Source organism: Haemaphysalis longicornis, unplaced genomic scaffold, assembly GCF_048455015.1.
Source record: "Haemaphysalis longicornis isolate Haplotype H1 unplaced genomic scaffold, Haemaphysalis longicornis Haplotype H1 scaffold_2, whole genome shotgun sequence".
NCBI lineage: Eukaryota > Metazoa > Arthropoda > Arachnida > Ixodida > Ixodidae > Haemaphysalis > Haemaphysalis longicornis.
The window spans coordinates 140,907,706-140,924,803 of record NW_027526295.1 but is presented as its reverse complement, the minus strand read 5'-3'; the positions used below and the strand labels follow the sequence as shown (position 1 = coordinate 140,924,803).

The window sequence follows — 17,098 nt, the reverse complement described above, 5'->3', positions numbered from 1 at the left end:
CGCTTATTAAAGTAGGAGTACCCCCAGGCAGGATGAGCTGCATTAAGGTCTCCTATTATAAGGAGGGGGCTTGTGCCCGCTTTCATATTCACCTGGTGGAAGAGAGATGCGAGACCAGCTCTTTTATTCTTTGGGCGACAGCAAACATTGAGAACGAAAGTGCTGCGCTCTTTGCCTGGTTTCTGGGTGATTAGTTCCGTAAACGTGTGATCGTGCTCGCTTGCAGTGAGAATGTGTTGGACGGCTATAATGTCCTTTCTGACGAGGGTGCAGACATCTAGACCTTCTTGCGTGGTGTGCGTAATGTAGCCAGGAAGCTTTGCAGTGGCGTTAGTTTCCTGCAGGGCAATAATATCTGGGGGGTGATCAATGGAGCCAATGTATTGATGCAGAAGTCCTTGCTTTTGCTTGTATCCTCTACAATTCCACTGCCAGATGCGGAGGGTGTGGGAGTTGGGTGTTCTGGGGCTAGCCATTGTTAACGGTGGACAGTTCTATCTGGGTTGCGTCGGTGGATCCGGGGCGTTGGTAAGGTTTTTCTTTTCGGGCCAGACGACCAAGGATTGATGGCTGTTGGGCTTCGAGCTTATCTAAACGAGCGTGTATCTGCTTAACGGTTTGTTGATGCTGAGTAGATAGCTCACTTATTTGTGCCGACAGGCTGTGATATTCTTCACTCATACGATTGGCAACTTGGTCGAATGCTTGTAGCAGCTCAGCTATAGTCCCGGACTCTGCCATGTCTGGTGCGCTCGAAGGGGGGGAGGAAGCGTCTGATTTCGGGGCAGATTCTATCTTACGTTTTTGTCGCTGGGCGGAGTGTTTGGTTTAGCCGTGGTGAGAGGTTGCTGTTGTGTTATTAAGCATTTAAAAGTGTGTAGCTCAGCGCGTAATGCTTTAATTTCCTATTGTAGCTTTGAACAATCACTACAGGGTGTTTCAGGGTGGCGAGCAGTGGGAGTGAGAAGGCTGGCCCAGCTCACCTGATTGGTGTTGTCTCCCGCGTTGTTTTCCAAGTGGTTGGCCCGATCAACAGGTGCCTTGGATTTCGAACGGCTCCGATTATTGCCGCTGCGGAGACCCGGGAATGACTGGGACCTGGACCTGGCCTGGTAGCTTGCTTCGTTGCCCCTGGACTTGCTTCTGGATCTTCGGGTGATGTCTTCCTGTCGTGGGGTGTGTTCGCTCTCCCATTTCTTCTTCCTGAGTATATAGGGCTCCTTGAATCGTTGTTTGCACTCCTTGTCAGCCGTTAGGTGACTGCCTTGGCAGAGAGCACAGGTGGGGTTGCACAAGTGTCCTTGCTCAGGATTGTGCACTCCACATTTGTCGCAAGCCACCACAGTAGGGGTTGGGCACAGATCCGCGCGGTGTCCGAATTTGTGGCACGTGAAGCAGTACGGGACCGTCTTCCTGTAGATGTAGCAGCGGGTTTCGACACCTTTGTAGTAAACGTAGAATGGTACTTTGGAGCCCAGTATTGTAACGACGACGGAGTTGGTCTTTCCGAGTCTTCTGCACGCCACGAATTCATATCCTGGTAGCCAGAGGTCTCCTAGGATGTCTTCCGGGGTGCAGTGATCTGTTACGTCGTGTATGACCCCCTTGCAGGAGTCATGCGGGTAGAGTCCGTAGAGGCTTACGCCGTATGTTTTGTCTTGAATGTTGAGCTGGGTAACTGTACTGAGTACCCGTGCTACTTGCTCGTGCGGTGTGCTGACGGTCATGATGTTCTGATCGTGATCAATACGAACACGCATGTGGGCCTGCTTCCACGTGAGTCTTGCTGCCGAGAGAAGGCTGTCGGAGAGCGTAGCTGCATGTTGTTTTCTTAAGTCAAGGCTGTCTTTGGGGCGGATGACCATCTTGAAGTCGTTCTTGGGGAGTGGCGGTGGTTTTGGGGGCGTGATTTGTTTAGTTATCTTGCTTTTTTCTATCTCGGGAACGAGGCTGTCTGCTACTCCATCTCCGGTCAGTTTCTTGGCCCTCTTCTTCGTATATTTACTGACGACGTCGATCCAATATTCTTGGGTGTCCGCTGCGCTTGAGTTTTCAGCCTCATCTTCGATATCCATGCCGTTGTCTCGTGTCAGGCGTGCCGCGTCATCGTTTGAAGGCGTCTCCTCTATCACCGCTGGCGGCGACATCGCGTAGCCGTGCCGGTGTCAATCTTGTTCCAAGTAGGCTTAGCGTGCGACCGCCGCTTCGGAACTTCCAATGGCGATAAAATCGTAACATATTGACTCACGGTGGCAAATGTGGTATCCCCGTGATCCTTGTAAGTTCCGCAATCTGGTCCTGAGCTTCTTTCGTCGAAGAAATGGTTATTTTCCTTTCGTTGGAACGAAACCTGCGGAGCCCATGCTGAGATTGACTGCTTGCGTTGGCCGTCGTCGTCTTCTTCCCCGAGGGACCGAAGTTAGATTCCGGCCACGAGAAGCGTTTATTTTTTCCTTCACTTCACCCGCTATCATTCATCACCATCGTCAGAGAACGTTGGCTTTCCTGCAGGGTTTATTGGCGTACAAGAGCATCATCAACGACACTAAGGCTTCGCTGTAAACATATTCGGCCACTCCACTTTGTAAAGGTGGTCTAGCAGCAAAGCTTTATAGGTGATACGACGGTACGACACTGCGCTGCGTTTAAATGGCATTTGAAATTATTTCTTCCTTGCCACCGCATCCACCTTGACACCGCCTTTTGCGCTCGGCATCCCGGGCCCGCTCTTCATTCCACGCCACTCGAACGGCGCGGCATTGACGCTGCGCTCGGCGTCTCGGCTCCGTTCTGCTTCCCGGGTCTTCTGATCAGCGCGACGGCGACGGCTACATTCGGTGTCTCGGGGGCGCTCTCGCTCCCTCACCGCCGCATCCGTGGCGCGGCGGAGACGGTCGCATTCGCCCCAAGAGGTCGCGGCGTCGTGCCTTGAATCTACGGGCGATTTGATACGAGAGCGTTCCGTTTTCCGTTTATGGCTTCACACGCCTCCCACTTGGTTTATTTTCGGAATGGAAATAACCTAAAATTGCCATTTTCGTGTCTTTAACCTTCTGTTCATGGCTATACATGCTTCTCTTTCACTCAGAATTGCGCTGCACGGCTGTGAGATTTCAGTGCCTATTGCCTACAAAATGAATTTATTTTGTAAAAGCGACGCAAGATGGAAACGGATAATGTCGAATAACATATGCAACAATCATGTAGAAAACTGGAGGCATTGCTTGCCTGCCCGATGCTGCAAACGCAATCGGCAGGTAATGGTACAGCAGCCGTGTCACCTGCGCTCAGTGTTGAATTTTATTGCCCTTACAAGAGCTTCCGATGCGTAGCCTATATAAGGCCAGGCTCCCTGTCCCCCTAAAACTAAGCCTCTCGGTGCAAACGCTATTACAAGAAACAGGGTACCGAGTCTTTTTAGTAACAGTACAGTTTAGTAACGAAGCGTAAACATTTACGTTCTTTTCCGGCACAATCGGGGCGTATACAAGTATGTGTAGTGTAAAGTCCGAGTAATATGATGATTGCGGTGAAATGACTTCATGTGGGGCCATATTTTGGTTCAGAAAATGCACCTGATGCACGTGGGAGGAGAGGAGGAGGAATGCCTTTAATGAATGAAGAGAAGTCAGCCTGGCAGCGAGCTTGGCTTGCTACTCCACATGAACATGAGGTGTGTGAAAGTGAAGGGAAACGAAGACACAAAAACTCATACAGACACTACAAAAGCAAATAAGCACACAAACTGACAAATGCATGATCACGCACACGGCGCACAAACAGAGGTGAAGTTAAGGCAAACATTAACAGAGGTTCTTTCAGGCCGGAGTCACGGAGAAATGATACCAAAGCCCGTGTGCTCCGTGTTGCCGCGGAATTTGAGTGCCAAGGGCAGATCACCCTGTCAGTGCACCACGGCTAATAATGTGGGCGGGTGACCGTGCAGGATGCGAGTCATTTGGCTACAATCAAGGAACGTGGCAATGTTTTCAGTTAGACAGGCGGCACTAGTAAAACTGTGGAACCACGTTAGTATTGAGTAAGCAATGAATTGGGCATGTCGGCAAACTTTTCCGGTCGCTGTACAGCGCCGCATCTGTCTGTAGACACCGCGAGCGATAGAAGACCAGAGATAAACAGAGTGGAGAGAGTGTTGGGCTATGTTGCCAGGATGCCGTCAAGTCGGAGCGCGGTGGGCCACGTGACTCTGAATCGTACAGACAGGTCTCGTGACTCCCTCCACCTCCTATACTAGCGGTATGACAGAGTGCGCGGCCAGTGCAGGACGACAAAATAGTAATATGGAATAAGGCTTCCGCATCGGGGCGAGCCTCAAGGTGGGGGTGATGGGGGATGAAATGCTCACGCATTCTCAAAGATCCGTCAATGAATACTGAACTCATCTTTTTTATTAAATAGCTGCCGAATTTGGGAGCTGATAACTGTTGGAGAGGTACTGTGTACGTAAGGACAATAATCACCGAGCCTCTTCGAGCACAGCGCAGAATCGCAAGATCATTTTTTTAGACAAGTTTGCTCCAGACAAGAGGCATGGGATAAAATAGATGGCAGCAATGTACATTTAAAAGATTTTTTGTGCGTTTTTTTTAAAGACTTTTAGTATAATCCCCAGATCCGTTTAAATGTCAGGCTGGAGGCTACAGCGATGAGTCTAATACTGCATGATCAGTGTAATAGCGCAGTTAGTCAAGCAAAAATCAATAAAAGCTAAAATCTTCCCTAACATGTCATCGCATTAGTCGCTGCCGTTGCCAGGAAACAAGCCTTTAAAAATGAAGGGAGGCAATCAGTAAGCTGCTGAACGAAATGACGCGAAGCGCGAATGGCTAGTGATCAGCCTAATGTGGGGCAAGGTACTTTTGGAGGAAATTATGCTTTGAGCTACAGACACACAACGAAACAATGGCTTCGGAGAAAAAGCGCTTATTCATTCCGTGAGTCATCGGCAGAATTCGTTCAAAATTCTGTACTCTTCCTCGCTAACTACTCGCATTAATTATGCGCAAGGTGCTTTATTTCGCTTTAGGGTTCCTGGGACCCACGTCGCGGCGTACTCCCTTAAAGCTAACCTTTTCGAGTTTATTTTGCTGCCGCGAGGTAAAAATTGTGTAGTGTGTTCGCCAAAATGAAGCTCATCTTCCCGTGGGAAGCATAAAAGAACACTGCTCCTGATATTACAGCCTGAGAGAGATGTAACTGAAAGAATGGAGGGAGCCACTTATAATGCGGAACCGGTGTAGGGGATTTTCCTTCTAGTAAGCTCAGAATGTCGATTAACCGGCAAGCAGTTTTATACTGCGTTTATTTTGCCAAACGGCATCGATGAGGGAGTATGAGGTGATAATGAGGAAAGTTGATCAAATGAACATAAAAAATTTCCGCTTTGAGGAAGAAATTCAGGAGGGAACGATGATGAGGCCCATCTATCCACGCAGTGTATGCAATCGCGTCGTCTACGCGGAGGGCCGTCGGCGCAAGATTTCGCATCCTCGTCGAAAGTTATCAGTGTATTTTTCTAAAAACATCACTGAATATAGCGCTATTGCAATGCAGGGCCATCTTCTAGGGCCATCTTCATTGACGTGCAATCTGGGGAGGAGTGATGCCTGATGTGTATAACTGTATTCTTGGCGCCTTAGTGTTTTTTCTAACGGAGATGAAACCGTTGGGAGGTAGCGGTATACAGCTTTGTTGTAAAAGTCTCATATTTTTGAGCACGAAGCGTTCTAGGGCGAATCGTTGGAAAACAAGTATCCCGGTGTGTTCTTTTAACACGCGTTAGGCTCTATAGTGAGGGGTTGGAAAACGAGTGTCCCGGTGTTTCAGTACGTTACTACACAAAACGACAGTGACGACGACGACAGGAGACACCGACAGCCCGAGCTCCACAAGGGCTCGCCCGTAAAACGACGGCGCATAAAAGCGGTCCGAATTAGTGCGCATTGAACGGGTGTTTCAACAGCACGGCATCAGATGGTGTCGTCAGATGGTATCGTGGCCGCCATACTTCCGTGGTATGCTCTAAGTATCCGGTACACTGTATTTCTGTTCTGGCATTTCTTTGAGGAGCGGCTCGCATAAGTACGTGACCCATCTTGCAGTGCCACTTCCCACTGTTTTGGCAAGCACTTGGAGTGCATGCGGGCTCAGCGTAAAAGTGGGATTGGGGCTTTCCTCCTCTCCACTTCACCAGCTCCCCAACCTTCTCTGCGGTGACAGACAAGAAAGAGCGGCCTTGAGAGCCACGTTTCCACCCTGAGAATTGCTTTCTTGTCTGAAAACTGCAAAGCTATATCTCCGTATTATACTCCCCCGAGATAAGATGGAGCTGGCTCCGGTCTACCAATGTTACGTACCCAGGTATAGGATTAGCTAAACAGATAGGACGAATAGACTGAACTATTGATTGTCTCAGCTCCCTACGTGACACCTCGGAGAGCCCTTATTTCGTATCGGGTGTATTGGCCGGATCAACGCGCATACCAGCGGTTGCACGCCATTCCTTGACCAGACGACCTTCTTGAAAAAAGCAGGAAACAAGACAGAAAGGGAGACCATCGAGGCTTACTTCATCAAAAAGTGGGGCTGACTTCGTCATCAAGCCGTCACTATCACTTAGTGATAAAGAGCTGTATTTTATTAAAGGCACCTTATAATCTCCCAGTGTAGAATGTGCGTTATTTGTTATGATTTTGTGTCTGTAGAATCAGTAGTGCGCGTGTGTGCCGTCATGTCAATTGCTATTACTATTTTATCCGTGAGCCGTCAGCAAATAACAATTCCTGGCACTAATCTTGAATCTATTCTATTGGCCTGTGCATACGTAAGCGTGGTTTTCATGAATGAACAGTTGGAAGTTGGCGCCTGTATGTGGTGTGTTTCTACTACGTCTTTGCCTGCTTAGCGCCCCTTTTATTCTTTTTTATTCGTTTCTTTGAGCTTTTTTTATTGGAGCGGGTTTGTACAGATTATTATTCCTACCGTAAATATTTTACGTGAAACTTTGCAAAATCGGGGCTCAACTATGTGCGCGCTTAAGAGAGCACATGTTCCATACAGAAAGAGCTATGGAAGAAGCATTGCAGGATCTGGCAACAGGAGCATGACAAGACAGTGATGGAGTTGTCTTATCACAGGCGGACATTGTGGCTAAAGAAATGGCATGCCGGGAATTTCTCCGACGGAGCCGTACTTTTCTGAAACATCACGCGATATATCACCAAATGTCACCGAGGTTCATGCAGTGAAGAAACTGGAGAGATAGACACGATGCTTCTCATTAAAGGCGAACTGTACATTTAAGGGTGTAATTTCCGCCAACCAGCCATGAAATCATGCACCAAGAGGTGAATCTAAGCCGCCCGCTCCACTCCACGGGCTTGTATATTCAATCAAGTGGGTATGGCAGAGAAATTTTTAGTTGCACGTTTTAAAACGGTATATTGGTTGCACGCACGAGATACCTCACAAGAAGGCGGCAAATTTGTAATGATCCAATGACCTGTTAGAAGTCTTTATTTCTCGCGAACGCTTTAATCGGTGTTACAACCATACGATTCTTTATATGTGGACATTCATACAACAGCACATATCTTCAGGCCAACTATAAGCATAATTTATCCCCGCAATCACTATATGCCCAAATTTTGCCTTTCATGCTCACATTTAGGCATATATTAATGGCCTTGTCCGATTCATAAGGGTAAAACGTTGCTAGAACCAAGTGTGTTGCTAGTCTCCTTGCGGCTGCTCCATGGCTAATATAGTACCATATATTTCCTACTGACAACATGCATTGCCGAACTGTTTCACAGCGGCATTTGATTTCGCTCTGGCTGTCCATATGCTGACACGGCACAGAGTAATAAAATCGGTGTCTAATCGTGTCTGGGCAGGCTCGTACAAGGAGTCAGGTTCGATAAAAAAAATGAAATAGTATGTGGCACGACGTTTGGAAGAGACGGGAAAATTACTTACGGTGCTCTCGACGTTGTGTCATTGCAGTGCTGAGCCAGGCCCAATCTGAAAGAGAAGCAGAAGGTAAATTATTGCGTCCCAAAATGACCGCGAGGTATACCCGCACGAGCCTCGCAAGAAATACGTGACAGGACGGCTTTGGACTCTTTTATCCTTGTCCTTCACAAAGTGGATTCTATGCTTCTATGGTTCGTTTCCGATTAAATTTCGGGCCTTTTTGCAGTTTTTTTTCCCTTATTGAGCTCCTTCAATTTCACAACTTTATCGCTTGCAGAATAACTTGGTCGAGCGAAATCATAAAATGGCAGTCGTCGGATAAATGAGTTAACACAGCAGTTTTTAATAAAGACGTATTGTAAGAGAACTTATTGGTATGGGATTGGAAAAGAAAAAAACGCCTTTTGGAGCATTTACAAACATAAGCGACAACATTTGGTACCCCGAACTACGACCCATCGCACAGACCGTTGCCCGCGTAATGTCTGCACAAATTATGCGGGCTGATGGTGGCGCGAGGGCTCACTTTGATGTGCGTGCACTGAACACTAAAAAAAATTCGTGCGTTTTTGCAGCCACCTCTTTCCATAGGAACGATATCCCGTGCAAGCCGGGTCAACATCCCAAACGTTATAGTTCCACCCAAGGGCCGAGCGCCAGGCCGGGGAGTGGCTTGCACCTATTTTACCGGTAGGTGCACGGCGCCACCAAGGCACACAAATGCTAATGGTGCTTTCCACAGCCACGGTGGACGCTGAACTCGCAATCGCCTGTGGCAGGATTTGCCGCCAGACTCCCACCCCCGGCAATGGCGCAACGCGACATGATGGCTGGGGGCCCCGCCAGATGGACAAGGGTCAGGGGCCCCTCGTAAGGGTGAAGGCAGCTTTCCAGACGTGAAATCCCCTTTCAAGTGTGTGTACTCGACCAGGGACGCCTGTACCCGTTAAAGAAACCAGTGGGTGCCCGGCGGTACCAGGATTTGAACCCAGTACCTCCCGCATACGAGGCCAGTGCTGCACCTCTGAGCCATCGCTGCTGCACAGTGTGATTGAGTCATCTGCTTGCTCTGCATGCAGTGGACGTCCTCCGGCCTCAGTACTGTGGCTGAACTCCAATGCCCGTAGGATGGCCGAACTTCCAGCTGCTGGTTCTGTACCTTTCCTATCTGGGCACCTATCTCGGTAGCTTCTAAGCCTAGTGTGGCAGTTTTGTGATGGTAGTTTATTGTTTTTTATCACTTGTCGCAGTTTCTTTTGCTTTCTGTGGTTGCTTTAATATCTGCTGCAGTATGGGCCACAGGTCAGAGAAATAAACTTCAGTTGAGCGCCAGAACCTCCGTGTCTAATCCTCCCTTTCATTTTTGTCGATTGATTAGGGAGTTTAACACGCCGAAGTTACACCCGGTCTAGGAGGCGCGCCGTAGTGGAGTGCTCGGGATTAATTTTTACCACCTGGTTGTCAACACACAGACGTTCTTGCTTCTCGCCTCCATGTAAAAGCAGCCACCACGGCTGACACAGAACCCGCAGCCTCATCGTTGTCTTCCGCGCTATTGGTTCAAGACCAAGTTAAACGTCTACAACAAAACTGGTCCGCGAACGTGGTCTCCGCAGTCCACAAGTTTCAGTTTCCTCGCCCGGTACTTACCGCAAGAATAGTAGCTCATAAACACATTTCTCGAGAGCTTTGGAAGTTTCCTTCCAGAGAAAACTGCCCAACTCTCTACGTCCCTTTCACGGCCACTGCTACCGGAAAACGCGTCGCTGCCTCATGGCAGGGCAAGTTCCATTCCGGTGGTCAGGCGTGCGGCCATAATGGGAAGACAGACGAAGGCCATCCCAGAAAGGAGACCCCGCGCCAAGGAACACCCAGCGCGTAATGGCTCCATCGAGAAGCACGGCCCGCTTGCATAGAACGCACGCGTCCTCCATTACCCCTGCTCCTTACCTGCCATGTTCAGGAAACACGCAGTCGATTAATCAGGCCTACGAAAAAAAAAACTGAACACGATGCGAGAAAGTAGATCGCACACTTCCGTTGGAAGTCCTCTAACGCAACAGTAGCTACCCTAGTCACCGCTGCCGTCTGAATGTGTACTGCCTTCGAGGGCAACGTTTTTTCGCCATTACACACGTCAGCACTCAGGCCTTTTTCCTTTCCTGACTGTGTCCGTGCGGTTCGGAGCCGTGCTGCATAAACAGGTGAGTGGGTCCGCAGACGCGCACGGATATAGGTATGCGTCGCAATAGCCCGACCCGTACAGTTCGGGTAGGTCCGTTTTGGGGCCAGACGTATTCACCAAACCAAGGCGGCTTGCCTTCTGTGCCTTTCGTCATGTATATATATATATATATATATATATATATATATATATATATATATATATATATATATATATATATATATATATATATAGCCAATCAGAATAGGAAATCAGGGGCTCGTTGAAATAAGGCAGAAATAAGGGTTAACATTTGGCAGTCTAGACAACCTCAGAAAGCAAAGGGGAGAATATAATAGGTCATTGAAACAGATGAAGAATTTGGAAAGACAGAAAGAAAGAGAAAAGATGCCCGCCAGGTGGGATCCGAACCCACGACCTCCAAAATACCTTCCAGGTGCGATGACCACTACGCTATCGGCGGGGCTATAACATATATATATATATATATATATATATATATATAAATATATATATATATATATATATATATATATATATATATATATATATATATATATATATATATATATATATTGTGGGCATTGGGGGTGTACTGTTGTGATATTTATGCGTGGAAGCGACATGACCATTGTTATATCCAGTGTGGAACACGGCGGGTCAATCCCTCTACCCATCCAAACCCTTTGCCACTGTCATCTGTGTTTAACCATCATCATCCCCGGACAGTTCCGTCTTTCGGTGGCCTGTGCTCGGGAGCCTAATTAAAAGTGGTCCCTCAGCATCTCGGAGCTCTGTCTCTCAATATATATATATATATATATATATATATATATATATATATATATATATATATATATATATAAATATAGTTGTGAAGTAGAGTCCTTAGTTGCTGCAGGAATACGCACAAAGTACAAGTACGCTCTTCGGAGACTATTTCCAACGTTTCGACCTGAGACAGGTCTCTCTAAGTACGCTTATCGGAGACTTTATATCCAATGTTTCGACCAGAGACAGCTCGCCATCAGGCCTGAGGAAGACCTGTCTCAGGTCGAAACATTGGAAATAAAGTCTCCGAAGAGCGTACTTTGATTGATTGTAGGGTTTAACGCGCCGACGCAACGCAGGCGATGAGGCGCGCCGTAGTGGAGGGCTCCGGATTAATTTTGACCACGTGGGGATCTTTAACGTGCGCCGAAATCTCGTACACACGGGCATTTTTGCTTTTCGCCTCCATCAGAAAAGCGACCGCCGCGGCCGGGAATCGAACCCGCGACCTCGTGCTCAGCAGCGCAATGCCTTAGCCACTGAGCCACCGCGGCGGGTCGAAGAGCGTACTTTTACTTTGTGCGTATATATATATATATATATATATATATATATATATATATATATATATATATATATATATATATATATATATTGTGAGCATAGGGACGTTATTGCCGGACATTATGCCCAAACGCAGCATAACCATCATCATTGCATTGTGGACACTAAGGGGTGTGTTTCCCGTTTAGTGATGTCTTTGCAGCCATGCCATCGCCATTATCATCTGTAAATGATCATCATCATCCCCTCGCTTCGACTGCGGACGAACGTCTGGGCTCGGCGACCGAATAAAGGCCTTCTTTCGAAACGCCGTCTCTCAATATATATATATATATATATATATATATATATATATATATATATATATTGCAAAGCGGAATAGCAGTCGTGACGCTAGCTGACGGTGGGGGTTTAATGGAAGGCGAAAACGTAAGGCACCGTGGCCGAGCGCAAGCCCAGCCGCAACAAGCTTGTTGGCATGAACGTCCGAGTTGGTCTTTCGTCGGCTTCAGGGTAACCCTCGGAGCATACCGGAATGGGCGCATGCCGCCCCAGCGTCTACTATTCATTGTTCTGCCGCATCAACTCTTCTTGTTATAATCGCCTCCGGTGAGTTTGGTGGAGTTTGCGGGGTACATCCCTGTCTTGGCACCAGCTTCGCCCCTCGTCGGCATCAGTAGAATCATGGAGAGTGCGTGAACCGCGTCGGGCAGACCTAGCCCCACCCCTGCAAGCACGCGACGACGTCCCCCCCGCCCCGTGTCCCCAGCCCTTTACGAGCCGATCGAGAGCCGCAGAGCCCCGGCGACATGGGACCAGACGACGACGCAGTGACCTTATGCCTGTGGTCCGACGTGGTTAAAAGCCTTCCCCGGTTCGTCGTTGCCTTGCGAATATGGCTGCTACTCGCCGGTGTTCACCAAACCCATCACCTTGATCCGTTGCGGCAAGCGGTTCTTTCTACTGTATTTTTACGCATTGCTCATCTGCATCACCATCCTTATCGGGGCGCTGCTTCGACCGGGACGGTCGCCCTCGACCGGGGGGTAATGTCCCCGGGCATGTTGGCGGGGAATACCTCACAGCGCCATCACAAAAGACCAGCGACGACGGCGACAAAAAAAGTGCTGGCGGACCCTGCGCTGGCTGTCTGATCGCCGCCATGTAAGTATTGTAAAGGGATGGTCCACCTGCTGCATGGTTCTTGTCATCTGCGCTGCCACCACATTACATTTGGTAAGATGCGGGGTATGGCCCACCAATAAGTCCTGAAACAATATATATATATATATATCATCACCAGCCTATCTACGCCCACTGTAGGGCAAAGGCCTCTCCCATTATTCTCCAATTGCCTCGGTCCTGTGCCAACTGTGACCAATTTATCCCCGCAAACTTCTTTATCTCATCTGCCCATCTAACTTTCTGCCGCCCCCTGCAACGCTTGCCTTCTCTAGGGATCCACTCTTTTACCCTTAATGACCAGCGGTTATCTTGCCTTCGCATTACATGTCCTGCCCACGTCCATTTCTTCTTCTTAATTTCTACTAATATGTCTTTAACACCAGTTTGCTCCCTGACCCACTCCGCTCTCTTCCTGTCACTTAATGTTACACCTATCATTTTCCGCTCCATTGCCCGCAGAGTCGTTCTCAACTTAAGTTGAACCCTCTTAGTGAGCCTCCAAGTTTCTGCCCCGTAGGTGAGTACCGGTAAGATGCAGCTGTCATACACTTTCTTCTTCAGCGACAACGGTAGGCTGCTATTCATTATCTGAGAATGTCTGCCATATGCACCCCACCCCATTCTGATCCTTCTAATTATCTCTGCCTCATGGTTTGGATCTGGGGTTACAACTTGTCCTAAGTAGATATATTCGCTTACCACTTCCACTGCCTCGCCTCCTATGTCAAACCGCTGTGCTGTCCCGAGGTTATTGATCATTACTTTAGTTTTCTGCATATTAATTTTCAGTCCCATGGTTCTACTCTGTTCGCCCAGTGCGGAAAGCATGCTTTGCAATTCGTCCCCCGAGTTACTTAGTAAGGCAACGTCATCAGTAAATCTGAGGTTACTGAGGTATTCTCCATTACCCTTACTCCCACCTGTTCCCAATCCAACGTTCTGAATACTTCTTGTAAACATGCTGTGAATAGCATTGGAGAGATTGTGTCTCCTTGTCTGACACCCTTTCTTATAGGTATTTTATTGCTCTCCCTATGGAGGATGATCGTAGCTGTAGACCCATTGTAGATATCCTCTAGTATTCTTACATAAGGCTCATCTACCCCCTGGTTCCGTAATGCCTGAAGGACTGCTAGGGTTTTGACCGAGTCAAATGCTTTCTCATAATCTATGAAGGCTATATATAGGGGTTCAGTATACTCAGCGCACTTCTCTATTACCTGATTGATCGTGTGAATATGGTCCATTGTTGAATAACCTTTACGGAACCCTGCTTGTTCTTTAGGTTGACTGAAATCTAAGGTTACCGAAATTCGGTTGGCGATTACCTTGGTAAATACCTTGTAGACGACTGACAGTAAGCTGATCGGCCGGTAATTTTTCAAGTCCTTCATGTCTTATGAATTAGGATGATGTTCGCGTTCTTCCAAGATTCCGGTACCATTGCGGTCATTAGGCATTGCGTATACAGGTTTGCCAGTTTTTCAAGGGCAATTTCTCCGCCATCCTTCAAGAGGTCTGCTGTTATCTGATCCTCACCAGGTGCTTTGTCCCCTTTCATTTCTTTCAAAGCCTTCCTTACTTCTTCGGTCGTTACTGGTGGGATGTCTATCTCCTGTGAACTACTGTCTCGTTCGGCATTATCCTGTATGTCCTCGCTACTGTACAGATCCCTATAGAACTCCTCGGCCACTGTGACTATTTTTATCCCTATTTGTGATGACATTGCCTTGCTTATCCTTAAGTGCATACATCTGATTTTTCCCCACGCCAAGACGTCTCTTCACTGCTTTCAGGCTACCTCCGTTCTTTACAGCGTATTCGATCCTCTCCATATTACACTTCCGTATGTCAGCTGTCTTACGCTTATTGATTAGCTTGGAGAGCTCCGCTAGTTCTATTCTGTCAGCTGCGGTGGAGATTCTCATGGTTTGCCGTTTCCTGATTAGATCTTTCGTCTCCTGTGAAAGTTTACCAGTATCCTGTCTAGCCATAGTGCCCCCGACTTCTACCGCACACTCCATAATAATGCGTGTAAGGTTGTCGCTGGCTTCCTGCGTCGTAAGCTCGGCTTCCTCGTTAAGAGCGGAATATCGGTTCTGCAGCGCGATCCTGAATTCTTCTACTTTACGTCTTACTGTTAGCTCATTTATCGGCTTCTTTCGTACTAGCGTGTTGCGGTCCCTCCTCAAATCTAGCCTAATTCGGGATCTTACCATACGGTGGTCACTACACCTTACCCTTCTGGAAGAGATCGTAAGGGTCCTTCCCACGACGCGGAATGGACCGGTGGCTGGCTTCCCGTTTTCCTAGATAGGTTGTCATGTGAGTTGTCGCTTCCCAGGAAAACGTTTTGATTGTGCTGCTTGTCCAAGTGGCGGGGTGTTCCCTCTGCTACTTCGGAATTGTCACGTAGGTCAGTTGCTTGCCTGGAGGGAACCGCAAGTTCGGAAGTTGCGCCCACAAATGCACTTTATAAGCGACCCCAAACCATCCACCGCCGGCGGCGGCAGCGTCCGCAGTGCTCCTCTATAATAGAAACAGCATCCGGCGCCAGGTTTCGATCCGAGGACTTTGCGGGCCGCAGCCCGACGCTCTACCGAATAAGCCACGGACGCGACGCTGATATCGGTGTCAGTAACGCGCTTTATATCTTTAACGCATTCAAACTACGTCGTCAGCGGCGTGCGTTGGCGACTCAGCGGCGTTATAGCGGCTTGATAACTGCGTGGTGTACACGTGATACTACAAACCCGATGGAAGAGATGGAAGAGAAGGCGGCGAGGCGGTGGGCTGCGGGGGCCGAGCGCAAGCGCCGCAAGCGGGCCGACAACCGTGCATTCGCACTTTCACATTCTCCCCCTCGGGGAAATGCGGGGGAATTTTTCTCTGGCTTTTCTAGGTCTTCGGTGCACACTATGCGGAAACGATCTTCCTTTTACACTGTCGAGCGTTATGTCCATGGGTCAGACAACGGAAACGACGTCCGTGTTTTGTGAGAAGAAACTTCTTCTGCTCCATGGTGATTTTCTTATCCGAGCAAGATCCTGAATCATGCAGGCCGAATCAAAACAAGCACTGTCACGTCTCGTTAGCTTTGGAATACAGGGCTGCCGCAGAATGTCGATTTTTGAAAGTGTCTGTTTGACGCTGTTCTCTTGGCTTGTCATTCGCCTTAAACTTCATTCTCGGAGGTACGCTCAGTATAACTGCTTCCAGACACTCAAATTCGACTTCAAAGAAGTTAATTAACTCGTCGAACTCTTTCTTGTCGTCTGTTGGTTGGTGCTCACGCTCCACTCCAGTTGATGTTGAAACAGTACAGGATGTTTTTGAATCGGTAGTAGTACCTCAGGACCATGTATCGACGGAGAGCGCGAAGACGGATCTCATGTAGCTTGGCACAATAAGCCTCTGGGCTAGTACCAAGTGCATTCAAGCTTCTACAGTGTTTCTGCACGTCGGCGTAGCGCCTTCGTAGTTTCGTTGCGTCAGTTGATGAGGAATGAGGTGTTAAGTCAATCAGTGCCCGCAGGTGGTCTCGCGCAAAAAGTGTCCGGTCGCCGATTCGCTTGTGAAGTATTCCGATCGCGTCGTTATAGCATTGTTCGGTCATGGGCAGTCCGAACACCACTGCAGCAGCCCAGCTGGTCAGCAGGCTTGTCAAGTAATAAAGTTTCTCCGTCGCCCGCCTTTCAGAATTGTTGTGTACTGCGGATTCGAAGAGACCCCAAAATCTGGTCCTGTTCAGACGGTCTCTATCAATTTTCGTTAGTTCTATTGTCGGTAGCTTCGCTCTAATGGTTGCGGTTTCGCTATGCGGTGGTCTTGTTACAGAAGGTATAACGAGAGACTCACCAGCCTGCCGGCCTCGAGATTTGGAGCGAAGCTCCGACATGATCTTCACCACTTTGTCACTGAACGAAGTCGCGCTGGAAATCTCTTTCGTGACTGTTTCCTCCGTCGCTTACTGGACAATGTCGCCGTCCAGCTGCTGGATTGGTCGATGCATTGCCTCGATACTCTCCAAAAATATCACTGCGTCCATAGCTGTAGTGAAGGTGCCACTTCAGAGGCCGTCTTCGATATCAGTCACGACGGTGGGACGCTTGTCCCAAAGGGCAGTTCGTCGAAGCAGCTTTCGCTTCATCGAAGTCATCGTTGGTCCTTAGAGAAAGGTCTGCCGGTCTCTAAAGCAGAAGCCGTCGACAAAAAGCTATCGGTCCTGCTTGTCGCTGTCGACCTGGCAGACAAGAGTCCCAGATTTCGGCACCAAGTTGTGAGATCCGTTGACCCCTAAGGATGAGACTCGACCGTGAATGTAGGAGATGAGCGGCCATCAAGGCCTGCATTTAATGGGACATCGAAGGGAACCAAGTGAAGAGGAAGAAACAGTGC

At 48.5% G+C, this 17,098-nt stretch overlaps 1 protein-coding gene across 1 annotated transcript in view; it reads right to left on the bottom strand.

Annotated features, from left to right (window-relative positions):
- Positions 1 to 17,098, bottom strand: part of LOC144169273 (5-hydroxytryptamine receptor-like) — a 578,780-nt gene that overhangs the window by 124,661 nt on the left and 437,021 nt on the right. Inside the window, exon 4 of the mRNA XM_077698338.1 lies at positions 7,999 to 8,043. The gene's annotated coding sequence lies outside the window, so the exon portion shown is untranslated. The remainder of the gene's footprint in view (positions 1 to 7,998; positions 8,044 to 17,098) is intronic.